Here is a 12629-nt window from a genome sequence, read left to right on the forward strand (position 1 = left end):
CATAATATTTAAACCGTCCTGGCAGAAAAGACTACATAGCTGTATTCCTTAATTAGAAGACAACTTATTTAAACAATGGAGAGTTATTTTTTATTGGAAGATTTATTTGTTTGAGAGAGTGTGTGTGTATCATGAGTGAGGAAGGGGGTGTGCAGAGGAAGAGAATCTTCAAGCAGACTCCCTGCTCAGCATGGAGCCCTACACAGGGTCAACCTCATGACTCCGAGATCATGACCTGTGGTGAAACCAAGAGTCAACACTTAAGCAACTGAGCCACCCAGGTGCCCAAACAACGGGGAGTTATATAGAATGAGAGAGAGCATATATGTGTGCGTGTGTGTGTGTGTGCGTGCATGTAGGCTTAATTTATCATCTCAATATGTTGTATTTTAATACATTTTGTGCATGCTTTAGCAGCACATTTATTAAAATTGGAATAACCAAGAAAAGACTAGCATGGTCCCTGAACAAAGATGACAAGCACATCCATGAAATGTTCTATATTCTCTTTATGAACAAAAACAAGTAGTTTGATGAGAAGCTAGAAGAAACTACCAATCATCAAAACAAACAGAGAAACAAACAAAAACTTCTACAGTTGAAATGTACAATAATTGATATAAAGAATTCAATCATTTTGGAAGTAGACTTGACCATGTGAAGAAACAGTCAGCAAGTTGAAGGATAGGGCACTGGAAATCATCCAATCAGAGGAAGAAAAAGATAAAAGATGAAAAAGAGCAAAGAAAGCCTATTGAAATTATGGAACACATAATTGAACCATTAAACCAAGCAAACTCCTTGTTTTGTTTTTGTTTTTGTTTTTTAAGATTTTATTTATTTGTGAGAGAGAGAGAGAGAGAGAGAGAGAGAGAGAGAGGCAGAGACACAGGCAGAGGGAGAAGAAGGCTCCATGCAGGGAGCCCAACGTGGGACTCGATCCCCGGTCTCCAGGATCATGCCCTGGGCTGAAGGCAACGCTAAACCGCTGAGCCACCCGGGCTGCCCTCTCCTTGGTTTTAATGGTAAATGCCTCAAGAAATTTTAATTCGAAGAAGAAGAAAAAATTATACACATGGAAATTCCAAGGGAAAAGAAAGAGAATGGGCCAGAAAGTATATAAAGAGCAATAATGGCCAAAAGCTTCCTGAACCTGAAGAGATAAATGTATATGTAGATCCACGAGGCCCAATGGACCCCAACAAGGTTGCACTTGAATAGGGTTACCCCAAGACACATTATAATTATACTGTCAAAAGTCAGCAAGAGAAAGGAAGGGAGTTACATGTAAAGGTACTCCCAGGAGAACAAACTGAGCCCAAATTTAGTGGAGGAAGAAATAATAAAGATTATTTAAAGCACAGAGATAAATGAAATAGAGAACAGGAAAAGAGTAGAAAACATTAACCAAACCAAGAGTTGGTTCTTTGAAACGATAAGCTGACAAACCCCTAGCTAGGCTCACCAAGGGAAGAAAGAAAAGACTCAAATTAAAAAAAAATTACAAATGCAAGAAGGGAAATTACAACTGATGCCTCATAGATACAGAGGATTGTAAAAGGTTACTATGAACAATTATACAGTAGAAGCTGGACAACCTAGAAGAAATGGAAAATACATAGAATTCTGCAATTTAGAAGACTGAATCAGGAAGAAATTGAAAACTTAACCAATTGATATTAGCAGGATACTGAATCAGGAATCCAAAATCTCCCAACAAAGAAAAGACCAGGACAGATGGCCTCACTGGTAAATTTTACCAAATGTTGAAAGAAGAATTAACATGAATCTGACTGAAACTCTTCCAAAAAACTAAAGAGGAGAAAAGACTCTTAAACTCACTGTATGAGGCCAACAACCTGATACCAAAACCAGAAAAGCAGACTCCTAGAAAAGAGAACTAGAAGTCTTTTATATTTTGATCAAAAATTTTGCTTATTAGATGATCTTGTTTTCTGATTAAAATACAGGTAGTCTCAGATTTTAATGGCTTTCAATTCAACATGTGACTACAAATTGGCCTCTAGAAAGTTGGAATTAATTTTTCCATAGAATCAACACTCAGCTAGGGCTGGGTGCCCGGACTGGTCCTCGCAGGGTGTTGTAATTCATATACGACTCACTGGGGCATACTGGACCCATGCAGCATTCCCAGTCGTGCTTTCTATACTGCGCACACACCTGCTTCTCATGGAAAACATATTCCTTGGTTTTAATGGGAAATGCCTCAAGAAATTTTAATTCCAAGAAGCAGCCCAACATTTTCCCCTAAACTTCCATATGTATGCCATTGTTCAGTTATGAGTAAGGTGCTTTATTTCTTGATAAGGAGCCCCCCTAGATTCAGAAACAAAAGACTGATGGGATTCTGGAATCAGGGGCTGGGAATTCCCAGTTTCAGGCAAAGGAGGAGCTCTGTTTTGTGGTGGCCAAAATGGTAGCTCTGCGCCAGTGGGGGCCAGGAGAAACCTAGTACTTCTGCTACAGAGTAAATATATTTCATACTATCGAATTTATATATATATATATATATATATATATATATATATACACAATAATTCATACATATAATCATATAAATATATTATATATATTATATTATATTATATATATATTATAATATATTATCTATTATATATAATTATATATATAAATTATATGTATATGTATATATTTTACAAAGGCACTTGTGGGCCCTCAAAGAAATGTCTGAAGAAACAATCTCTCCCTCCGACTCCCACCTGCAGCATCCTATTAGTTTCACCTTCTAAATAACTCTCAAATCTATATCTTCCTTTTGACTCTCACTTAATTCATCTGAATCACCAACATATCTAGCTTGGAACTGTTCAATACCCGGGTTTCCTTAATTGGCAAGCACAGGAGGTGGCTCTGTGATTCTGCTGTTTTGAACTTCACCTACTACATGCTGCTAATGCTCCCGGTGATGAAAAGACTGAGAGATCCATTAGTGATTCTGTAAGTGGAAGTGCCCCCAGATGAGCACAGAGTGAGGCTCTCTTCATTTGGCCGGATCTATTCGTGATTTCCGACGTGAGGCTGGGAGGGTGCTGGTAAACCGAGAGCTGTATTGATGCTGTCCCCTTCCTTCCCAAATCATCGCCCCAAATTTCCCTTAAGTGGCTGAGTGGCTTATAAAGGTAATAAGATCCATTTTGCAATAAATTAATAACACAAAAATTTCATTGTAAAGAAAAAAAATTTATGCACCTTCACCCAACTGGCCTCACACATTGATGCTGCTGTATAGACTGTAAAGTGTGACTTGTGCAGAGGGCCACTGGGACGTTTTTATATTTTCACGATCTGCTTATTTCATGGTGTGTGGTGCCCTGTGGTTTTATGCTTTATCACTACCGATGTCAGGCACGCATCCCCAATGGACCAACGTGGCAATTTCTAAAGATGGGGTGTGAAGCGCAAGAGTTTTCTAGGTGTACAGGCAATTCTGATAAGGCTAGTGATAAAGAATTACAATCTTCTGAATCATCTCACTGCACTAAGGTCACACGCAACACAAAAGGAATTCTGTTGTTCCCATGAAAGCCACTTGTGGGTTTTACATGGGAAATCGAAGTTCTCCCGTTCACTGTGCATCACAAGTGGAAGACAACTTACAAACGCAGCGCAGGCTCGGGTGAAATTGAAGACACTTAACTGCAAATCACAGTCACTCAACGTGTAATGGTGCTGATTATTTTAAGCAACTACTGGAATCGAAAATAGAGTAAAGCTTTTGCTGAGAAGCAAGAAGTCACACTTGTGAAAAGGCTCAGGAAGCCAGTCACTTAGAGGCAGAATTTATTGACCAGAAAAGGTAAAGTCACACAGTTGGTGAAACTTCAGTAACGTGGCATGAAAACTTGGAGTGGGTGTACAGTGAGAATTCCCAGATACGATGCAGCACGATGAGCGGGAATAGATCTGCTCCCCGCAGGATCACTCAACACACTGATGACGCGTCCCTGTTCTATGAAACAATTTTTCCGTCAAGGTAACAGTGAAAAGATCTCACAAAAATGGTGGTAAAGGGTAGCCCTGGTGGCGCAGCGGTTTAGCGCTGCCTGCAGCCCAGGGCATGATCCTGGAGACCCGGGATCGAGTCCCACATCAGGCTCTCTGCATTGAGCCTGTTTCTCCCTCTGCCTGTGTCTCTGTCTCTCTCTGTCTCTCTCTCTGTCTCTCTCTCTGTCTCTCTCTCTCTCTCTCTCTCTCTCTGTGTCTCTATGAATAAATAAATAAAATCTTTAAAAAAATGTTGGTAGAAATTTAAGAAAAAAAAAAACTTTCTGCTATAAGTCGGTGCTTTAAAAAGGCAAAGACCAAGATGTATTTCATGATTTGTTTCTCTGTCCAGAAACAAAAGATCCTGGAGAAACGGTATTAGCATCTGTACAGACACCGTCAATTGTTGACCTCCTTGTCGCTGAAACCAACAACAAACAAAAACAAACAAACAAAAAAACCCTATTTGTTGTCACAACGCGTTATTTGCTTCACAGCAAGTTACTTGGTGAAAAGCTTTTGAACGATGCTCTAAGAAATTATGAACTTTGTAAGATAAAGTTTCAGAATATTCCAAGGCAAAGAGCATTATGGAAAGATGCAGAAGTGAGTGTTATCGGTCATTTTTCATCAAGTGAACCTGTTAAAGAGGTTTTCTCAGCCCCGTGGAGAAAGGGATTGGGTTTTAAGTGGTAATATTATTGAATTTAAAAGGCAGTTGGAACATTGGAGAAACCAGGTTGCAAAGGAAAATCCTGAACCGTTTCCAGGGCTGCTGGGGTTTAGGACAGGGAAGGCTTTCAGACACCTCCCGTATTTTTCAAACCTCCTCGGAAGAGCTGCAGAATGGGACGGACTAGTGTTTCCCCCTGTTCGCAGAAGTGGGCGGGAGGGTGAGGAACCCGGTCTCTGAACCTCCGTTCAGCTGGAGCGCGGGACTTTGAAGGAAGAGGAGGAGCAGGGCGCGGAGCTGCGGCCTGGTACCCTTGCCCCTGCCCGGGTTCTTGGGGTGCGAGACAGGAATATCCAGCCGTGTCTAAGAAAGCAGGGGCCCTTGGCTGCAATGTGAATTTCTGACAAGTGTGAGCAAGCTTCTTGTTTTCAAGCATCAGGAATGAAGACAGACACTCTCCTTTCAGTAAAAAATGAATCTCATGTGTGCTTAGATAAGTTTTATTTATTTTTTTAATAATAAATTTATTTTTTATTCGTGTTCAATTTGCCAACATACAGAATAACACCCAGTGCTCATCCCGTCAAGTGCCAGTTTAGATAAGTTTTTTTTTTCCAGTTTAGATAAGTTTTAAACTGAGAACATAATACTGTGCAGCAAAGAAGCACAATTTTCACATGAAAGAGATACACTTGATTTTTGTGTTTGTACTTATAAAATCCCTACTTGTTAGGTGTATCTAGATCTGTAAGAGAGCAGGAGGCCAACAGCTGCATATATTTCTCTACTGTCATCCTTGTATCCGTGCTTGATCATATCATGCAATAAGAAAATAGTTTTTTTTAAATCTTGTACAAAATTGTACTTTAGGCTCCATTTCTATTCTTGCTGACTTACTAGTTAGATAGTAACTTCACTATTTCACATTATTAATAAACTTGAGTTTGTGAATAACATAATTTAAATATATGTACTACTTTTATTTAAGTCAAATCCACCAAGCTTACCTTTATGAAAGAAAAGCATTCTATTTTGCCTTAAGCCAGTTACTTAAAAGAAACGTACTAGGTTTTTCTTGCAGGTGTTTAACGTTTATGATGATAATAAAAGTAAGCTTGAGAAATATAAACAAAGATTTCCCTCATTTTCTTTTATAGAGTTTGACAAAAAGTTGAGTTTTTTGTTTTGTTCTAAAGACAGAAAATTACTGTGACAAATGCTATTATGCCACATAGCACGTCTCCTTAGCATCTTTTACAATAGAAATTTGTGATAACTCTGTGGCCTAGTTGATGAAGGTTGTTTTTTTTTTTTAAAAAAAGGAACATTAAAGACAAGATGGAAAATGATTTTATATTCTCTGTTCAGAGGGAGAACCACCCCAAAAGAATAGGCCCCTCCCCTAGGCTGGCCAGGAAGAAGAGGCACACAGCCAACACCACGCGTCCCCTGAGGAACGCGCCCATCAATGCCTCACAGCCACCCGGGAGCTGTCCTCCACCCAGGGGTGCTGGAGGCCCTGTGGCTGGAAATCACCAACTCTCCCTCCAGGGTGAGACTGAGAAGGGCTCCCCACCCCTCCTATGACACACTTCTTCCCCTATGCTCCACCAGACAATAATAATAACAACAATAATAATAACTGATGGAGTTCTTCCCGTGCCTGACATCCTCTCCTGGCTCCTCACTCTTCACATGTCCCCTTGTTAGGAGGGCAGGCATGCCTGCCAGTGCCAGCATTCCCGGGAGCCCCAGTCGGGTGTCATCCAGCCTGGGGCGATATCTGCCCTTCCAGACCCTTCCCTGTGGACCTGAGCGCTGCTTCCTCATCTTCCCAGGGGAGATCTGATGTCCTGAGGGTGTCTCCACCCCTCCCTCTGCTCCCCGGCCTGCCTACGTCTCTGCTTTCCTCCTAGGCCAGGGGTCTGCAAGCTGCAGTCCACGCGCCAAATCCAGCCTGTGCCAGGTTCCCTGTGGCCCCCTAGCAGTGGTTTCTATGTTCTTTAAAGAGCTGTGGGAGAAACACAAAGCAAGTATGGCCGAGACGGTGCACGGCCTGAGAAGCCACGACGTGTACTATGTCGTCCTCGGTGGGGGAAGGTTTGCTAACCCCTGTTCTAGGTCCTGCGGTCTCTGAGGGTGAGAACCAGGCCTTGCACCACCCGGGCCTGAACACACTGAATACATAAATAAAGGACCGACTGCATTTCCCGAAGGAAAAAGGCACACAGGTGAAGTAAGCAGATTTCTTAAACCTGGATATAGGGAGTCGATACATGTTTCTGAGGTTATTTAAATGCTCTCATTCTTACATTTCACTATAATTTTCCTTATTTTGGTTGGAAGGAGTTCTCGGTAAAAGGCTAGATAGAAGAATATGAGAGAAAAGGCATGAAGGTATCCAGTGAAACCATGAGATGCAACAGCAAGACCATCCTTCCAGATACCCAATCCCTCCCTAAGCCTGGGGGTCATGTTTTATTATTCTGGTTCTTTTCTTTCCCATATCTAAGCATCAGCAAGTCTTCTGAAGTCTCTTCCTTTAGAATGTGTCCCAAACCTTACCACCCATCACTTCTGCCCTCGCCCATTCAATCCAGCCACACTGGCTTTTCTGTTGCTCCTCATTTATGTCAAATACACTCCTACCACAGGACCTTGTAGTGCCTACACTATCCTCCCCTCTCCTTCCTCCAACCCCACATCTTCCAGGGCTCAGCTCAGGAGACAGCCCTGCATGGATACATCACATCTAACATCCACGACCTTGACCTTCAGCAACCTCTGTCCCTTTGCTCAATTTTATTGGTTAATTTGCTTGTTTGTTTGCTTTTTGTGGCTACCATCAGTCCCTGTCCTGAGCACCACTGCAACCCTACCCCCAGACAGTTGACATGCAGACTCTCCATGAATGTTGCAAATAAGTGATGAGCAAATAAGCAAATAAAGAGGGTACACCTAGTACATGTGCAGATGTTGCAAATCTCTGCTTCCCTTGTTAGAACTGCAGGATATCATCATACCCCCGATCCCCTCCTTACATCACTACTCGCTTCTCGGTGTAAACACAGAGAGACCTGTCTCTTAGGACGCTCCGGACACCTGTCAGGATGGACCTGTTCCTAATTTAAACACCCGTCTCACTCTACTTGTAGGGCTGCATAGTGGTTAAGGAGGTAGACTTTACCTCTTTGTGAATCAGTTTCCTCACCTATAAGAAAAAAAAAACATTAATTACAGAGCCTATGACATAGATTAAGGATTCAGTAAATAGTAAACATAATTTCTATTCCTAAAACCTGTTCATTTCTCAAGCAATATTAGCGAATATCTTTTTTTTTCTGTTTTAGTGTCTCTCACTACTCCCATCCTCGAGATATTTGGACATTCAAATGAATAAATATGTATTATAAGCCAAACTACATCTTAAAATTTGTGAGCCTGAAAACCGATTGGCTTTAAGCCTTTGGGTGGATGTAGTGGTCAAGTGATCTAGGATGCTCTGGTTGAGGTGAAATACTCTGCCCTCTGGGAACCTGGGAGAACAAAATGGATTTTGCTGAACAGGCAGCTTTTGTGTCACCCTTTATTTCCTATTCATGACTTTAGTATTGGTAAATTGTTTTTAGATTTGTTTAATAATCGTGATAAAAGGACTTTTGATAATATGTTTTGCTATTCACAGCTCAGGTTGATACTAAACCACACTGTGGTTTGTTATTCTAAGTCTATAGTTGTGACTGGTGCCAAGGATTATTCGCCCTAGTGCATGACCTCCCCCCGTACTCAAGCCAGTGGCCACATGGATCTGACACTCTCTGCCATGTGAGCATGTGCACAGGTGCCTCATGCCAGTCCACTTTCCAAATTCAGGACATGGTTTCAGATGCTGAAGGGTGAGGCTAGCCATTGTTGGGCCTGAAGACTTCAATCCCACAGAGACAGTGCCAGGCCAAGTCTAAAAGTCTAAAATGGGAAAGATGTTTCATGGCAAAGGTTTGAATACAAGGAAGGGGATCTTGTGAACTCATGTTCTGAAGTGCTGGTAGGAATGGGGAAGCACCTGTGGAAAGAGCAGCTTTATAGGCACACTGGAATCCCTTCCAATTGCCAAGACATAGAGTTGTGGTTTCCCCAGGGAGGCAGGGCTATCCACAGGGAAAAAGCCTTATCATTTCGAAGGAAGGGTAGAAAATTACTGGAAACAAAAAAAAATATTGATGCAAAGCATGAAAACTGTATTTATCATTTATATGGTACAAGTGTTTTTTTTTTTTTTTTTAAACTGAGGTCAGCTCACAGACTTGTAGTTTTGGTATATTTTGCAAATTCAAGAAGCTTACATCTCTACTACATTTTGAATGAAGTAGTATATGCCAAATTAAAGGGTTCTCAAAAATGTCTTTTTATTTTTTTATGTTTTTAGAAGATTTATTTACTTATTTGAGAGAGAGAGAGAGAGAGAGAGAGGGAGAGAGAGAGAGAGAGAGAGAGAGAATGAGCCATGGGGAGGGGCAGAGGGAGAGAATCTTGAAGCAGATTCCCCACAGAACAGGGAGCCTGACATGGGGCTCAATCTCACAACCCATGAGGTCCCAACATGAGCCCAAACGAAGAGCCAACACTTAACTGACTGAGCCACCCATCACACCTCAAAAACAACTTTTCATAAAGAGCATTTTTAGACAGTTATAAAGGTCCCTCTAAACTGTGGTAACTTTTCTTTATGTATCTAGAAACTTTTCTAGTAGACTGCAAATATCTTCAGAAGAGGTTTAACCCTAGTAAAATAAAAGGAAGCAGGGAGACATGTGCATGCTAAAACATGACATTTCATAATTTAAGAGGATTCAAGTACAGATCCATTCTGATGCGAGAATATTTACATTAACATATTCCACTCGTATAATCCTCATGTGCCTGCTGTTTTAGAGGATCAGATGATCTATGTAAGCTGTAATTTTACTCCATTTGAATTTAATATGCATAAAAAGTAATTCCATTGTATGCATCAATAGAGATTTTTCATTAATTTTAAAAATCTATTGTATTTACAATTAATAAAATTGTAAAATGATTTACTTATTTTAAATGGAAATTGATGATTTTTATTTCTTGAAATTAGTGGAGGAAAAAAATGTATGCTTTATTGAAGACAGCACAGAAGATGGTTACCATTCCTGAAGTAGTTTATGTCCTATAGACATGCCTTTTACTATATATCATGTGAAGTGATTTTTTTTTTAGATTTATTTATTTGAAAGACAGAGAGAGAGAGAGCAAGAGATTGAGCAGTGGGATGGGGCAGAGGGAGATAGAGAGAATCTCAAGGAGACTCCTGCTGAGTGCAGAGGTCTACAGGGCTTGATCTCACAGCTCTGAGATCATGATCTGATCCAAAATCAAGAGTGAGATGCTTAACTGACTGAGCCATCCGGGTGTCCCCTCATCTGAAGTGATTTTAAAGATGGACGGTAAAGAATTGAATATATTCAAGTAAAATAGATATATATGACTCCTAAAACCAACCAGACAACCAACAAACCAACCAACCAATAAATTATGGAAAGGAAAAAAAAAAGTACCTACTCTGAATGCCTTTCATCAGTGAGTAGAAGGTCAGGCTAAATGCAATGTAATATTAATTTATGGATACATGAGAATGTACTTTAAAAGGCCCTGTACTAACATAGCAGTATTTCAGATTCACAGGTATATGCCATCATCACAAGCTTGCTGAAATATGAGTATACTAGTCACTTTCTCTTCCGAGATTTTTATTTTAATTTGGGAGGTCATTAATTGCCTCTTCAGATAAATGACTTTATAAAACACAAAGTATGTGACACAGATAGCTGATTCATAACCTAATCTTATGTTCGCTTAGTGCCTTAGTTTCTTTACAATTATGAGAATTTGCCAGAGAGACAAGATGCATCAAAAATGACAATACCATAGAGGCAGGATATCCATAGCAACCGAGACAATAGGAAGCTAATGGGGAAGGCAAGGTTGTTACTGTGATACTGACTTTGAGTAATCAACAATTATGACCCGGACTTTATTGGACCCATAACAGTAATAATGATGTCCATTGCAGCATTGCTTATGAGAACAACATTTTGGAAATAACTGGAACATCTATGAACATGGAATGACTGAACAAGTTTTCGTATACCCATACTTACGGATATTCCGAAGATATTAAAGGGAATAAAGTAGATGTAGATAAATAGATCTAGAGAAATGTTCATGTTTTATTAAATGAAAACAATAAGGACATTAATAATATTTGTATTTTCATTATATGTGTGTATGTGTGTGTACATATATATATTTATTTATATGCATATATAAACAATACCCAAATTTATATATTCACAGAAAATCACATTCCTATATAGTGGGGAAGAGAAAGAGTAGAATTTAATTTGTTCATATATTAAATATAGAATTTGGATGACATTTACTTTCTTTTTTATTTTTTGAAAACTGAAATGTACATTTATAATTTAGAATGATAGTATGCATACCCTTTCTTAAGGGTTGCATTATGAATTCTTTACTACTGTATCTAACTCTCATCTAGGTCAATGCTTTTCATAGAATAGATAAAATACAGAAAGACAGAGGATAGACATGAAGTATTCTTTATGAGAGAAACAACTTGAGGCGGGAATGAGGATAATATTTTAGTACAGAAGAACAATGAACAATGAAAGGAAAAGCCTGAAAAGAAGAAAGGCAGGCGAAGTGAGGGAAATGTGGAAATATTGGTCAAAGGGCACAAACTTGTGTTATGCAAGATGAATAATTCTGGAGATTTCCTGTATAGCACTGTGACCGTGGCAATGATACTGTGTTGTACACTTGAAACTTGCCAAGAGGGTAGATCTTATTTGCTCCCATAATTAAGGTAACTCAATTAGCTTAAAAGAAAAGGTAACTATATGAGGTTATATATATGTCACTCAGTTTGATCGTGGTAATCACTTTACAATGTTTATATATATTGAAACATCATGTTTTATACTTTAAACCTATAAATTTTTTTGCTAAATATACCTCAATAGACCTAGAAAAAAAAAGCTCTGCAGAAATGCATATGATGACTTTGAATAAACAAAAATTAGATATATAATCTTAATATGTTGACTCTGATGATTGAATGTCATTGTTATAATAAATTTCATTTTTCAGTTCAATTGTGCCATGGTAACCTCTGGTGATTGTATTCTTTTTTTTTTAAGATTTTATTTATTTACTCATGAGAGACACAGAAAGGGAGAAAGAGGCAGAGATACAGGCAGGGGGAGAAGCAGGGTCCATGCAGGGAGCCTGAGGTGGGACTTGATCCCAGGATCCCGGGGTCATGCCCTGGGCCAAAGGCAGGCGCTAAACTGCTGAGCCACCCGGGCTGCCCTGGTGATTGTATTCTAAAATAATGTTGCTCAAGTTTTACATTTTGAAAGATGAGGAAGAGAAAAAAGAAGGAGGAGGAGGAGGAGGAGGAGAAGGAGGAGGAGGGGGAAGAGAAAGAAGAGAAGAAGAAAGGTACATATTGAAAATGATAGGAAACACCTTGAAAACTATTCTGACTAGTTTAATATGAAGTTTGAATTGGGTGCAGTAACAGTATTGGCAGGTATTTGCTGGAAACACAGTTGGGTTGAAGACGACGACAGCTGGAGCAAACCAGACTGGAGTCTGAGAAGGGTCAGAGCTGGGAGGGCAGGGAGCTTGCTGCTGCAGTGACCCCATGTGGAGGTGAAGGCAGGTCCAAGGAACGGAAGGACCCAGAATAGAAAACAGGGAGGACTAAGTAGCCCACAGCTGCTGCCACGATGAGAACCTGAAGCGACGACTCCCACAGCAAACTCAACATTGTGTTCAGGCGAAAGACTAACTGTCCAGTCGGTAGAAACAGCCA

At 40.0% G+C, this 12629-nt stretch overlaps 1 protein-coding gene and 1 non-coding gene across 2 annotated transcripts in view; one reads left to right on the top strand and one right to left on the bottom strand.

Moving 5' to 3' along the window:
- Positions 1-12629, bottom strand: part of CSMD1 (CUB and Sushi multiple domains 1) — a 1869885-nt gene that overhangs the window by 491022 nt on the left and 1366234 nt on the right.
- On the top strand, positions 406-508 carry LOC129516241 (U6 spliceosomal RNA). The gene has a single exon (XR_008665723.1). It is a non-coding gene; the product is annotated as a U6 spliceosomal RNA (small nuclear RNA).

Source organism: Nyctereutes procyonoides, unplaced genomic scaffold (genome assembly GCF_905146905.1).
Source record: "Nyctereutes procyonoides isolate TBG_1078 unplaced genomic scaffold, NYPRO_anot_genome, whole genome shotgun sequence".
NCBI classification, from domain to species: domain Eukaryota; kingdom Metazoa; phylum Chordata; class Mammalia; order Carnivora; family Canidae; genus Nyctereutes; species Nyctereutes procyonoides.